Below are 15339 nucleotides of genomic sequence, written 5' to 3' on the forward strand. Positions count from 1 at the left end.
TTCTTAAATAGCACGGGGAAAAGCATTCACCCTTGTGGCGTGCCTTCTCTGGCAACGGCGATGGAGTCCTAGCGTGCATGTCCTATACCTGTTGTTGAAGTGCGATCTTTCAGAAACGCCCGGACGTAATTGTATAATCCTCGGTCACATTTGGTTACCGCTAGATTGTTGAGTACAAGGTCGTGAGCTACATTATAAAACGCGTCTTTGAAGTTTAATGCAAGGATGGCTTTGGTCTGTTGAGTGCTGATACGGTCAATTATTTCTTCCTTAATTTGGAGCAATACGTCTGGAGTGGACAGCCCCGTCAGAAACCGAACATTGTGTGCGGCAACAAGGCTTGCTCTTCTAGGACGATGTTTTCGAATACCTTTTCTATGCATAACGTTAGCGAGATGGGTCTGAGTTGATTTAGAGACGGCTGCTTGCCTGGTTTCGGTAAGCACCAGGTGAGTCCTCGCCTCGCCGCCCGTGTACCCAGCGAGGTACACGGGCGTTTTTGCGTCTGACTCCCATCGAAATGCTTCCGCCGCGACCGCAATTTGATCTCGCGCCCTATGGCTTAGAACGGCAACGCCAAAGCCACTATGCCACCCCGGAGGGTACAAACTAACTCAACAAAAGGCAATCTTTATGCCGTCTTTGAAAAGCCTCGGCATGCTTTGTCAAGTTCCTGAAGATTTCGTGCGATGGCGTCTGTCTACAACTCAACGGCAATGTTCGCCGCAACCGAGTCAGTCAGACAGTCGGTCGGTCGGTCGTTCAGGTTGGTCGGTCGGCTTTAGAAATGTTCGTCAACTGTTCTTATGCAAACTCGGAAATGTCTAACCTTTCAGTAAAGCTCACATTGCCGCATCTTCTGATTCTGTTCTGCTATACAGTTTTCTGCTGCAATAAAACGTCTCAAACTTACACTCTCTCTATAGTATAAACGAGAAGGAAGGGGATTAACCGAGGGGCCCGATATTTTCTTATTAATCATATCATAAGAAGCCAACAAACACTGACACCAAGGACAACATAGGGGAAATTACTTGTGCTTAACAAATGAAATAAAGAAACGATAAATTATTGGAAATGAAAGTGGATGAAAATACAGCTTGCCGCAGGTGGGGACCGAACCCACAACCTTCGCACCCACAACCTTCGTTTCTTTATTTCATTTGTTAAGCACAAGTAATTTCCCCTATGTTGTCCTTGGTGTCAGTGTTTGTTGGCCGTCTTATGATACTCTCTCCATAGGGTATTGCGTAGCGTATGGCTCCGGTTTATTTTTAACGCACAAGCTCGTTTAACGGTACACTGGCGGTACTATAGGTACTGGGCATGCATATGTATTAGGTACAGATATTTATAGGTACACTGACGTTTTCACATTTCGCCTGTCCATAGAAATACACGTCGAATCCGACGTAAAGTTCTCAGCTGCAGTGCTGTACAACCACCGAGTCAGCGAGGTGTATCAGCGGGAGTAGAATCTAATTCGTAAATCCGAGTGGTGCAGATATTGTGCAGGTTTTCTGGTTTCTTCGTACTGCCGCCGCATTTCACTCAATTCTGCAAACGGCGTACCATGCTACTCGCGCCGTAATTACCCTTTGATACTATTGCTACTAAACTACTAGTCCATTAAGTTCTTGTCCGACATAAGCTTGAGTGCGCTAGTTTCGTGTTCGATCCTCACCAAGCAAACTTAAGTAACACGTTGGGATCGTTCCAGAATCGTGCCTCCGGACTTATTTTCTACAACTATTCCTACCATACCAGTGTTCCCGCGCTGAAATCACATAACTTCACCTTCACACACACCCCTCTCGTCGCACGATAGAGCGCTTGTGTCTTTTTCACAAGTTATTTTATTATCTAGAACAAAAAATAACTATTTCATTCGACCTGTACATCGCATATTACACCACAGCCAACAAAACAACGTTTATCCAGCACGCGCTAACACAACGACATATCAAGAAGATTTTCTTCTTTTTTTTTTCTGCGTACCACTCAGGACTGGAACGACCTTCCTGCCCGCACAACTTTGTTGACGGATCATCGGCAATTTAAGTGCGCCATCGAAGAATATTTCATCATTTGCCCCACGACTGCTATACTTATATCAAAGCCTCGTGTAACGCCTCGCATAGGGGCTTTTGAGGTACAATCAATTAATTATTTAAATTATTACTATGCAATTTTATTGCTGTCTCAGCTGTAGAACCCTTACAGGAGTAGATAAAAGCATTCGACCTATTATCGTGCTATTAGCGATAACAGATAATTTCAGAGTAAACATTATCAACCTAATTTATTTATTGTGTTAATTTAGCGTCCTTTTACACTCTTTGTTGTTTTAACGTAAACAGATACGATCGGCGGGTCACTACATTAAAGAGTGAGGGACTTCGACTTTTGGAGACTGTTGGAATCTTGTTGGAATCTTGTTGAATACGGTAGCGGTCCGACAAATTGTACGTCGTGTCTCATGTGGAATTTCAATTAATTTCATTTACTGATACTGTCAGCCCAGTGGTGGGTCAATACAGGTGTGGGATATGCATATAATACTCAAAGTGAATAACTAGTAGCTGTCAAAGAGGAAAAAGAAACGAAGAAACGCCTCAATATATAGTACAACTAATAATAGGAATTATAACAAATAGTATCAAAATAATCATTATTGTGAGAGTTATAATTATTAAATAATAATAATAATAATAATAATAATAATAATCAAAGATGTTCATTAGACTGCCCAGGAACAACCTCGAGGGTCTTGGTGCTGGCGCACTCGGCAAAACAATGCACAGGAAATACAGTGCACGCCCAAAACACACACACACACGCACGCACACATAATATAAAGGAATAATAATTTCGCGAGTACAGATTTTAACAGAGCATAAAATGTGCACACGAAAAGAACACAAATCAAAAATGGAGAAACAGAATGGAGGATTAGAGAATGACGGAACCCACAACAGATATGAGAGTTTTTGTTGAGATATTTAAATTGCTCTGCAAATCCTTTCAGGAAAATATTAAAATTAGGCATGAAGATATCCAGTCACTAGGAATGGGCGTTGTATGTCGCCTGTATTCTAGATAGAAGGTCACCAAAATCTGAAGGCTGAAAGGCGCGCTGTTTCCTTCTGCCTTTCTGCGGAATGTAAAAGCGCACATTAGAAAGCAAGTGTGAGCAGCAGATTTTTCCACGTATTAATTTGTGGAGAAAAAGAACATCCGATTTGTTGCGTCTACATGTGAGGGTAGGCAACGTGAGTGTCTGTGTTAGCTCTATGGAGATGGAAGGCTTTTGACGGAATCGATGTTTAAATATAGATGTGAACTTTTTTTGCCCACTTTCGAGAAGTTCGCGATTTGACCTACAAGTGCCGCCGCAACCACGGAGGCGTACTTAAGAACTGGAAGGCACACGTTCTTCTACAAAGTTACAAATGTCCCAGTTTGTTAGAAGTCTCTCCTCACTCGACATACTGTGCCGAACGTTTGAAGTGCAGGCTTCCTCGTCTGTTGAGCGTGGGGCGAGAAACTCGGAGAGCTATCGAAGTACCCTGCAAGGTCCTTTGTTCCCTGAGTTCTTGGCAGGAGAACGTCTTTAACGCTATATGGAAATAAGGTCCTGTTAGTCTTCCGCGTGAAGCTTACAATTTTTGTTTTTGGTGCATTTTTGACCATCTTGTTCCCATTGCACCGTGAAGCAAAATTCGCAATGTCATACGGAAGAGCAGCGCGATCATCAAAATTATTTTACCGCTTTGAAAAGTTTCACGTCATCAGCATATAACAAAATTGAAGAGTTTTGAATGACTGCCGAAACGTCGTTAATAAACATTGAGATAAGGAGGGAGTCCAGGACAGACCCTTGAGGAACTCCCCTTGTAACCGCATAGAATTCTGACGACTGACAATTTACGCTAACGTAGCAGTACCGGTGGCGTAGGTAGCTTCTTATCAGCGCTGTGACAAAGTGGTGCAGATCAAGTTGCGTCAACAATCCAAGGGGCATTTTGTGGCATACAACGTCAAACGCCTTACTGATGTCAACATGCATGACATCCACCTGTTCTTTCTTGTACACTGCTTGAGAGGCATGCACCATGAAGCTAACGAGGTCGGTAGTTGTGGAGCGCCCCATTGAGTGCATTATTGAGACATTATTGAGCGCAAAGTCGACGCGAATAATTTACATGCTCTGCACAGGAGAGAAATAGGCCTGTAGTTACTCGCAGCAGTTTTTACCCCTGGCTTAAAGACGGGAACGATCCGCGCTGTTTTCCAAGCCTTTGGGAATGTGTTCGTTTTTAAAGGAGAACTAAAAATACAGTAAGCACTGGAACAAGCAAGGACCCGCGCGTCATAATCGAAGCAAGTGGAATGTCATCAGGACCAGACGAAAAAATACGGTTTTAAGCGTTTGATGCTCTTAAAGGCAAGTTCACCTGAGACCGATAGACTTGAATGCAGGGAACGGCGATAGGACAACTTACTAACTCCGTCCCTGTACCCTTCGCTGTACAGAGACCCGAAGTGTAGGGCGAAGGCGCCCGCGATATCTGGGCAGGTTGGCTGTCGCCGCTAAGTAGAGATATCTTATTACGTATTGTTAGATGGCTGTTCACGAACGTGCCTCCAAAGACTGAATTTTTAGAAGTACCAGCTTCCCTGTTATTATTATTATTATGAGTAGTAGTAGTAGTAGTTAGTAGTAGTAGTAGTAGTAGTAGTAGTAGTAAAATATACAGAAAATTACAATTAAGAACTCGGTGCCTTTCCACTCTGTGAAGAAGGATGACCAGCGAAGCTGTGCCTGTGGGCCCCTTAATCCCGAACTGCACCTCCGCCGCCGGTCGGCCCGGCATTGCACTATCTTCGGGATTTTTTTTTCTACACGCGGACACGATAGTGGGGAAAGTAGTCCTCAACAGCTTCGCTATAAAAAGTAATGGACACTTTGGTAACCCTACGTGAATGAATGCGAAAGCATTGCAAAGTCTTCCCAGTGACGACGCATTTTACGAAACTTAATGGCATTGTTTGCACGTTGACGTGCATCATTCATCGCATCACGTGCTTCGGCCTCGTTCGCGTACTTGCGTGGACGTCAAAAGGAACCGGGCACATCTACTGACTGAGAAAGTCGATCGATGTCGAAGTTTCGTCCATCGGGGCGTACGACAGAACTCACCGAAATCACCGCACCGACTGTGCCGTCAGTGCCTTCGCAGAGGGAGGAGCAGTCTGGGAACGCTGGCATGATGAGCGGCATCGTAGCCAGGTGTGGAAGACGACGACGACGAAGGCGCGGGCAACCCGCCGTGGTTGCTCAGTGGCTATGGTGTTGGTCTGCTGAGCACGAGGTCGCGGGATCGAATCCCGGCCACGGCGGCCGCATTTCGATGGGGGCGAAATGCGAAAACACCCGTGTGCTTAGATTTAGGTGCACGTTAAAGAACCCCGGGTGGTCGAAATTACCGGAGTCCTCCACTACGGCGTGCCTCATAATCAGAAAGTGGTTTTGGCACGTAAAACCCCAAATATTATTAAGGCGCAGGCAGTGGCACGAGCGCGTCTCTGTAACCACGTGACTTTTTGTATCATCTCCGGCCACGCCGCCGGATTTTCCGCTTCCCAAGGCATATAATGCGTTCGCATTCAGAAAAAAAAATACGTTTATTACGATTGCTACAAGTGCGATATGAAACTGGCCCCTCCAACGATGCAAACGCATTATAAATCCCCACAGGGGCTTAATTTCTTTCGCATGCCTTTCGGTTTCGAGTCTGCCGCAACTTACGCTCGTCGAACCCGCCGCGGTTGCTCAAGGGCTATGGTTTTGGGCTGCTGAACACGATGTTGCGGGATCGAATCCCGGCCACGGCGGCCGCATCTCGATGGGGGGCGAAATGGGAAAAGACCCGTGTACTTAGGTTTAGGTGCACGTTAAAGGAGCCCAGGTGGTAGAAATTTCCGGAGTACTCCACTATGGCGTGCCTCACATTGTGGAAGTGGTTTTGGCACGTGAAACCCCATAATTTAATTTTTACGCTCAACGACCGTCACGTTCTCCGATTATAGCCGTGGTCTGCGCACTGCTGGACGAGAGTGACTTTAGACGGCGCCAGTTTTCCGAATGTTTTGCTCTTGGTTACTGCCGCGCAGCGATATTGCCGATGGTCTGGGCTGAATATGCATTTGCCATGGCCTCACGCCGCCGCATAGCTATGCGTTGGTTCTAGCTTTACAGTTCGCAGACTGCGCGTACCTTTCTGCCGACCCCGCAGGGAAGGACGCGATTCAGCGCGCCGCGACGGTTGAGCAACTGCCCTACGCGGCACCGCGATGGCTTCGTGTTTCGTCATCAACTGCGCGCAATTAGGGATGCCGGTCGGGTCTGGGCGCTTCGGTTGCCTCGTTCGCCGGTAGTCATCGTACGGAGCGGACGATGACTCTGCCTTGCGCTGCGACACGGCTCAAGGCAGGTTTCCATCATTTCATCATCCCCGCTGTGCCTATCATCTTCCTCCTTTCGGCGTTGTTTGGAGCCCACCGATGGTACGACCTGTTGGGAACTCGGCGCTGACGCCCGTGGTTGTACCTGGGTCGCAAGCCCCAAGGGTAGCGTTGGCCTGGCGGCCTGGGGTACAACTGGAAGCATCCGAAGGTCCCGGCAAAGCATGAGTCGACTGGTAACAACAAAACAACTTGTTTATTTTAACATCGCAAAGAGTTGGCGGTCAGGTTGACCGAAGTAGAGAGACGGGAGAGCACTTTACTCAACAGAAGAAATCGGAGCCCTCCTTTTGGCGTCCGGGGGCAGCTGTTTTTATACTCTCGCAGTTGAGGGCAAGAAGGAACCCCTCAATTGACGAGCACGTGATTGTACAATGGGCTAATGGTGACGCACACTGTCGTAGCGCCGCCGGTCGGGCACAAAGACTGGGATGAGAGGGTGATCCCTGCTTTCGCATCGCCTGGTTCGGGCACAATGACTGGAAGGAGAGGGTGCCCCTGCTGTCGCATCGCCTGGTTCAGGCACAATGACTGGAAGGAGAGGGTGATCCTTTGCGGTCGCATCGCCGCAGTCGCGCCTGGAAACACCTGGCGGGGAGCGTTGCGGCGACGACGATCGGGCCAAAATGTCTGCCGCCCCGCCGCAGTCGCGCCGGCAAAACCGCGTGTCGCAGGCGAAACGCAACAGCGTGCGTATCTGCCGGAATGACCCCTTTCGCTGTATAGCACCCTTTCTAGGTGCTGTAACAACGAACGCACCGCAAAAACCAAGCAGACAAGGACAGAAATGTGCTGTTATGAGTTGTTAGATAGTATCGTTTTTTTTTACACTTTTGTCGGACAACCAGCTTGCTGCAAAAAAGTTTTTAGGCCAAAATTCTCGCGGCTGCAGGGCTCCCCGTAAAGCCGCGAAAAAGAATTTTGTTTGCTTTATTTTATATTATCTATGAGTGGGCGGAGGTTCATCGAGGTAAACACGCTCTCTACATACAGTCGTAGGGGCCACGTTGCAGTGCCCCATGCCTTCGACCGCAGACCTGTCGCACGCCTTCGCAACAGACGTGTGGTGGCGAGGGGGCGTGTTCGAAAGAAGTGGTGCTGTCAAGGTGAAATAAAATGCGAACACGACAAAACAGACTTGACAACCCTTTTCTTTTGCTCTTTTGTGTGGGCCGATCCCGGAGGCTATTGCTAGTAAGTACAATTGCTAGCAAGCACAACGGGGCGTGACATTTCGCGAGTCCCCCGACGTTTCTGCGCAGGTGCGATTATGAGCGGGTGCGAGAGAGAAAATCTGGAGGCTTTCGCTCCTTGAATATCCGCCTTTTCCTGGGCACTACGGAAGAAAAGAACTCCCCGCGTGCGATCACCAACGGCTTAAACCCCTCAGGAACTCAATAATGTTCTTGACTGACTGACTGACTGACTGACTGACTGACTGACTGACTGACTGCTCGTGTTATATGCGTTTATCCCCAGGCGTGCCGGGATCGCGGAGTGGTCGAGTTCGTTTAAGCTCCGACGCTGGCTGTCAGCGCCGTGAAGCAGGTGAAGCAGTCGGCAATGACGCTCCATTTGGTGATCGCTGTGTCTGAAGGTGCATCGGACGTACGCGACTCCCAGAAGCTAAAGGTACGTCGGACAGACTTTCTAGCGCCTGCAGCGCTGGTGCTGAGTCAGTCATGCCGGACTATTGGCGGCGAGGAGTTACGGAGTCGCCATCTATCGGAAGCGCCTCGCTGGCTTAGTATGAGGGATCACGCGGCGCGCTCCTCATAGGTTTTGCTGTCAGCGCTCACTGAAAACACCACGTGCGAGCTCTCCCGGACATTTCCGTAAGTACTTTCGAAACGAGAGAATTTGTTTACTGTCTAAATAATAATCTTGGGCAAACTGAAAGCACACAATCGTTTACAGACGCTATCTCTTTACCGAATACGTACAGTGAACGCCACTGCGCGCGGTCGCCGCGATGGAGTCTCCCGAACCGGCTTCTTTCGTGAGAGGTAGGTAAACGCTGAGAGCAAACTATGTGAAATATGTTCTTATAGTGTTTGTATAACTAAGTGGAGCGTAATAGAAAAAAGCCTCAATGCAGCGATCGCGCAGATTCGCAGCGACCGACTGCGCGTCTGCATGCTTGTATGCGTACTGTTTCGCTTTCTCCGCGCGCGCGTTCTCGCACCGTGCCATGAGCTTTAGGCCGCAGAATATGAGCATTTGACAGTATACAAGCAACCATTGTTGCGTGGCAGCTATCAGAGCTGTTCAAAAATAACTTCATTGTAGAGACTTCGACGCCTACAGGGACTATGATGTGCCGTCACGACGATTCAATCTTTTTTTTTTCTTCTAAATTCTTTGACTTTTCAATATTATTTTTCGAGTTGCGTCGCACTGTATGTTTATCGGTGTTCTCAGCGTGCAATTTCCCGCTGCTCCTTTTTTGTAATCCAATGCATTAATTCATAACACAAACATGACCATATGCCATGCTTTCTTTTTAATGTGCTTCTTACCGCTGCCTTTCCACTCCACTGAACTTGCCAGTATCTGTAGCATCGACAAGTTGATAAACCAAACCGTCATGACATTAGTCGGGCAGCAGACTCGGGCGAGCGTCTCAGTGCGCGTTTTCAGAACATCGTCACCGGGCGACGTAGCAGAAATCTTCCCCGCGTCTGTGCTTGCTGCATACCCGAGTTGTAGCCGATGACTGTTTGCCGGTTTTATGTTTCGCGAGCCAAGCTTCACGCAGCTTCTTGTCCTGCGGCTACGTGTGAATAAGGCTGACAGCGGCCTCCGTTACGTGCGTCCGGCCCTGCGGCGCCGAGCAGTAGCCTACCATGTTGCGCGCCTTCAAAGGCAGCCACTACCTATTGTAGTGCTTTCAAGCGTTGTAAAGGAGACACTCGAAGCGGGAAAATTTCGCCACTAAATGAGGACCGCAGCGTAAGAGGGAATTCAAACTCGTTTTCAGCTCGCTTCGGCGCTCCCGAAGCAGCCGACGCGGCCGCTATGTCCACGTGATCCCTCCTAGCACGTCACGCCGACGGTGGCGCCAGCTTTTCCAGTGGTGGAGCTCGAGGCCAATAGCTTTCTCCCGCCTTACGGTGCTCTACCTTAAAAAAAATTTGGCTGAAGGCTTAGCTTCGTTAAGCCTGGAAGATTGCGAAAGCAATACCCTTGGCTGCGCCTTGGTTCGGCTGATGGTGTGGACATGGTTGCCCTTTGTTAAACTTATGGCTATACATCATCCGACAAAGCGCAAGGCAGCGCGCTGACCACTGCGAGGAGTCGAGCTGTAGATCCATTTATCCTCCTAGCGTGACGTCACACCAGCGAGCGCACTCTCTCGGTAGCGCCGCAGCAGGGGCGCGCAAGGCTTCGCCTCCACCATTGATGCCGCGAGCTAGGGCCCCGTCTCTCGGTCTGGCGTGACGTCACATGGTCACGTGACGCGCAGCTGTGTAAGGAGGCGCCATGACCACCGATGTGCCGAAAGTGCGAGCAGTATTGCTTTCGCAATAAAACATCACTGATTTTCCCGAGGGAACAGTAGGGCCCGTAGTAGAGGCCGGGCCTGCTTTCCCGGACCAGTGCCTTCGTTCTTGGCAGGCTTTTCGTGTGCTGCTGTTCGGGTCTTTTCAGGGGCATTTTTAGTGATCCCCTTTGACAGAAATAAACGCACAGTGCCTCAGGAACCGTAGCAAACGCGGTTGGACGCAGTTGCATGAAACGCCGCAGGTGACGCCTTGATGTCACGCCGTGAGGATTATTGGGGTTGCGTGTCGCCCACGTTAGCTAAGGTTAGCTTAGGTTTGGGTTAGGTTGAGGTTTGGTTACTTTACGTTAGGTTAGCGCAAAAGGCGTTAGACTGGCGTGGCGTAATCTCACAGCGGCTACGCCGTGAGGATTATTGTCTTTGCGTCTAGACCACATCTTGAGCACACCACCCATAACAATAATAATAATAATAATAATAATAATAATAATAATAATAATAATAATAATAATAATAATAATAATAATAATAATAATAAATGAAAGAAATCAATCAAGATGCATCGTTTTGAGTCTATCGGTATACTGCAATCGTTTGTGAACATCACACGGACTCACGAGCAGGAGGCGTTGCCACATACACAAATGGCAAAATGTATGCGCAACCATACACCCTTGGCTCGCAGATGGACAACGCTACCTATTTTGGAAATGTATGTGCCGTACAAGCAAAAGACGGAACTGTGATACCCGCTGTGTATACATCTTAGCGAGAATGTCTTAGCGAGAAGTTCATGACCACGCATTTTGCATGGGTTAGCCGTGATGACACTACCCCTGTTACCATCGTTGGAGACTTCAATGTGGACAGTGACAAAACAAGACAAGAAATAGTTCACTCAGTTCGTGCTACAAATGTTTGGTTTGAATTGCCACACCAATCCTTGAAAAAGACAAGTACACTTGTCGAAACGCTGGCTCCCGCTTTAACCTTGTTCTACTTTTTCTCAACACCAACCCATGTCACTCAGCTACTCAACAATGGTCATCGTCATCATCATCATCAGCCTGGTTTCGCCCATGGCAGGGCAAAGGCCTCTCCCATACTTCTCCAACTACTCCGGTCATGTAATAATTGTGGCCATGTTGTCCCTGCAAACGTCTTAATGTCATCCGCCCACCTAACTTTCTGCCGCCCCCTGCTACGCTTCCCTTCCCTTGGAATCCAGTCCGTAACCCTTAATGACCATCGGTTATCTTCCCTCCTCATTACATGTCCGGCCCATGTCCATTTCTTTTTCTTGATTTCAACTAAGACGTCATTAACTCGCGTTTGTTCCCTCACCCAATCTGCTCTTTTTTTATCCCTTAACGTTACACCCCTCATTCTTCTTTCCATAGCTCGTTGCGTCGTCCTCAATTTCAGCAGAACCCTTTTCGTAAGCCTCCAGGTTTCTGCCCCATACGTGAGTACTGGTAAGACACAGCTGTTATACACCTTTCTCTTGAGGGATAGTGGCAACCTGCTGTTCATGATATGAGAATGCCTGCCAAACGCACCCCAGCCCATTCTTATTCTTCTGGTTATTTCAGTCTCATCATCCGAATCCGTGGTCACTACCTGCCCTAAGTAGATGTATTCCCTTACTACTTCCAGTGCCTCGCTACCTATCGTAAACTGCTGTTCTCTTCCGAGACTGTTAAACATCACTTTAGCTTTCTGCAGATTAATTTTCAGACCCACCCTTCTGCTTCGCCTCTCCAGGTCAGCGAGCATGCATTGCAATTGGTCTCCTAAGTTACTAAGCAAGGTAATATCATCAGTGAATCGCAAGTTGTTAAGGTATTCCCCATCAACTTTTATCCCCAATTTTTCCCATTCCAGGTCTCTGAATACCTCCTGTAAACATGCTGTGAATAGCATTGGAGAGATCGTATCTCCCTGTCTGACGCCTTTCTTTATTGGGATTTTGTTGCTTTGTTTATGGAGGACTACGGTGGCTGTGGAGCCGCTATAGATATCTTTCAGTATTTTTACATAGGGCTCATCTACACCCTGATTCCGTAATGTCTCCATGACTGCTGAGGTTTCGACTAAATCAAACGCTTTTTCGTAATCAGTGAAAGCTATATATAAGGGTTGTCTATATTCCGCACATTTGTCTATCATCTGATTGATAGTGTGAATACGGTTTATTGTTGAGTAGCCTTTACGGAATCCTGCCTGGTCCTTTTGTTCACAGAAGTCTAAGGTGTTCCTGATTCTATTTACGATTACCATAGTAAATACTTTGTAGGCAACGGACAGTAAGCTGATCGGTCTATAATTTTTGAAGTCTTTGGCGTCCCCTTTTTTATGGATTAGGATTATGTTAGCGTTCTTCCAAGATTCCGGTACCTTCGAGGTCATGAGGCATTGTGTATATATGGTGGCCAGTCTTTCTAGGACAATGTTCCCACCATCCTTCAACAAATCTGCTGTTACCTTATCCTCCCCAGCGGCCTTCCCCCTTTGCATAGCTCCCAAGGCGTTCTTTACTTCTTCCGGCATTACTTGTGGGATTTCAAGTTCCTCTAGACTATTCTCTCTCACATTATCGTCGTGGGTGTTACTGGTACTGTATAAATCTGTATAGAACTCCTCAGCCACTTGAACTATCTCATCCATATCAGTAACGATATTGCCGGCTTTGTCTCTTAACGCATACATCTGATTCTTGCCTATTCCTAGTTTCTTCTTCACTGCTTTTAGGCTTCCTCCGTCCCTGAGAGCATGTTCAATTCTATCCATATTATAGTTCCTTATGTAAGCTGTCTTACGCTTGTTGATTAACTTGGAAAGTTCTGCCAGTTCTATTCTAGCTGTAGGGTTAGAGGCTTTCATACATTGGCGTTAATCTGATCTTTCGTCTCCTGCGATAGCTTACTGGTCTCCTGTCTAACGGAGTTATCACCGACTTCTATTGCGCACTCCTTAATTATGCCCATAAGATTATCGTTCATTGCTTCAACACTAAGGTCCTCTTCCTGAGTTAAAGCCGAATACCTGTTCTGTAGCTTGATTCAGAATTCCTCTAGTTTCCCTCTTACCGCTAACTCATTGATTGGCTTCTTATGTACCAGTTTCTTCCGTTCCCTCCGCAAGTCTAGGCTAATTCTAGTTCTTACCATCCTATGGTCACTGCAGCGCACCTTGCCGAGCACGTCTACATCTTGTATGATGCCAAGGTTAGCGCAGAGTATGAAGTCGATTTCATTTCTAGTTTCACCATTCGGGCTCCTCCACGTCCACTTTCGGCTAACCCGCTTGCGGAAAAAGGTATTCATTATCCGCATATTATTCTGTTCTGCAAACTCTACTAATAACTCTCCCCGGCTATTCCTAGAGCCTATGCCATATTCCCCCACTGACTTGTCTCCAGCCTGCTTCTTGCCTACCCTGGCATTGAAGTCGCCATCAGTATAGTGTATTTTGTTTTGACTTTACCCATCGCCGATTCCACGTCTTCATAAAAGCTTTCGACTTCCTGGTCATCATGACTGGATGTAGGGGCGTAGACCTGTACTACCTTCAATTTGTACCTCTTATTAAGTTTCACAACAAGACCTGCCACCCTCTTGTTAATGCTATAGAATTCCTGTATGTTACCAGCTATATCCTTATTAATCAGGAATCCGACTCCTAGTTCTCGTCTCTCCACGTACACATTTAACTTTGGCCAACGTTCTGCCTAATGCTGTAACCGAACCAATCAGCGTATATCACAGTAATTACAAAGCTATCGTCAGCACTATTAATAATGATGAAAAAAAACACATGCAGGCTTTTCTAGTCCTGCCTGGCGTGCTACAGCTTCGCTGGTCACCCGGCTGCACAGAGTGGAACGATTCCTAATATCTTGGAGAAAGCGGGGCAGAAACAAGGAAAATGCTCGATCGATTCGGCCTCGCCGCACGCCGACGAGTAGGCCGAGGATGGAGCCAGGCCATTGCTGTACATTCGGGATGCCCTAAAGGAGCAGCCGATCCGGAGCCGCCGTGGGAGAGACCGCTCCTGCCTTCTGAGGCCGCGGTCAGACAGGGGACCAGGGCGTGGACTGCTGGCGACGCGCAGATGCGGGTGAAGCGCCGCAAGGTGCCGCCGCAACCTGCGAGTCGAAGGCCCTTGCAGCTGTGCTGACGGGTACAGTGGCGTGGTGTGCTGCCTTCGCCAGGGCGTCAGCCTCCTCGTTGTCCTGCACGCCGACGTCGGAAGGGAGCCACTGCAGCGAAAGCGTCAAGCATTGCCATGCTACCGTGAACAGAGCGTCATAAAGATGGCAAGAGCGATGATTCTGTTGCGATGAGTACGCCACCGGTTTGGAAGGAGAACCAGTACGGAACAGAAGTTGGGGAAAAAATGTAGGTTTCTATGCTTTTCAGAAATAAAACACTGTTCACGACATTATCCTACCATTTTACATATGTTGTCTCCAACAAGAGTGCTGTCAGGATTAAGAAAAAGGAAACATGCTTAATGGTGTACTTGTTAGGAGTGCTAATTAAGCTTAATAATTGTCGAAAGTGCTGACGAAGATGTTGATCTAAATAGACAATATTACTTAGAGCAGATGAGGGGGTTCCTTGTTATGGCTTCCAAGCAGTGTCGCTCCTTAGAATTCGGCTCCAAAGCAGTGTGGCTTGTCGTTGACATGATCAACACCCGGTCCAGATGGCTTACCAGTCGAATTTAACCGGTCATGCTGGGAGGAAGTAGGCACTGCCTTAGTATCTCTCCTTAACGGCATTCTTGCACAGAAGGTATTCCTAAATTGTTTAATCCGGGTCGCGTAATGCTCCTGCCGAAGCCAGACTCCAACCTTGCAGAACCCTCATCCTGGAGGCCTATAACGCTGCTCAACACAGACTATAAAATATTGACAGCCCTTCTTGTAAACCGCATGAAGATATTATTGCCGAAAATAGTCAGTGTACATCAAACATGTTCCGTGCCTGGTCGCCGTATATTTTCGTTTCTCAACTTAACACGTGACATCATACAATACACAACAGCGCGTGAAGCTTCAGGAGTATTAGTAAGCTTGGACCAAGCCAAAGCGTTCGACCGCTTAGAGCACCAGTACTTATTTGAGGTTTTACGATGCTGGGTAACTTCCCTGAAGAGTTTGTAGACATCCTGCGGATGTTGTGTTCGGGAACAACAGCTGAGCTACTACCTAACAGCATTTTGACACCTAGATTTGATGCGACAAGGGGAGTGCGACAGCGCTGTCCTTTGTCACCCATACTGTTTGTGCTTGCGATTCG

This window comes from Dermacentor variabilis, chromosome 3 (genome assembly GCF_050947875.1).
Source record: "Dermacentor variabilis isolate Ectoservices chromosome 3, ASM5094787v1, whole genome shotgun sequence".
NCBI lineage: Eukaryota > Metazoa > Arthropoda > Arachnida > Ixodida > Ixodidae > Dermacentor > Dermacentor variabilis.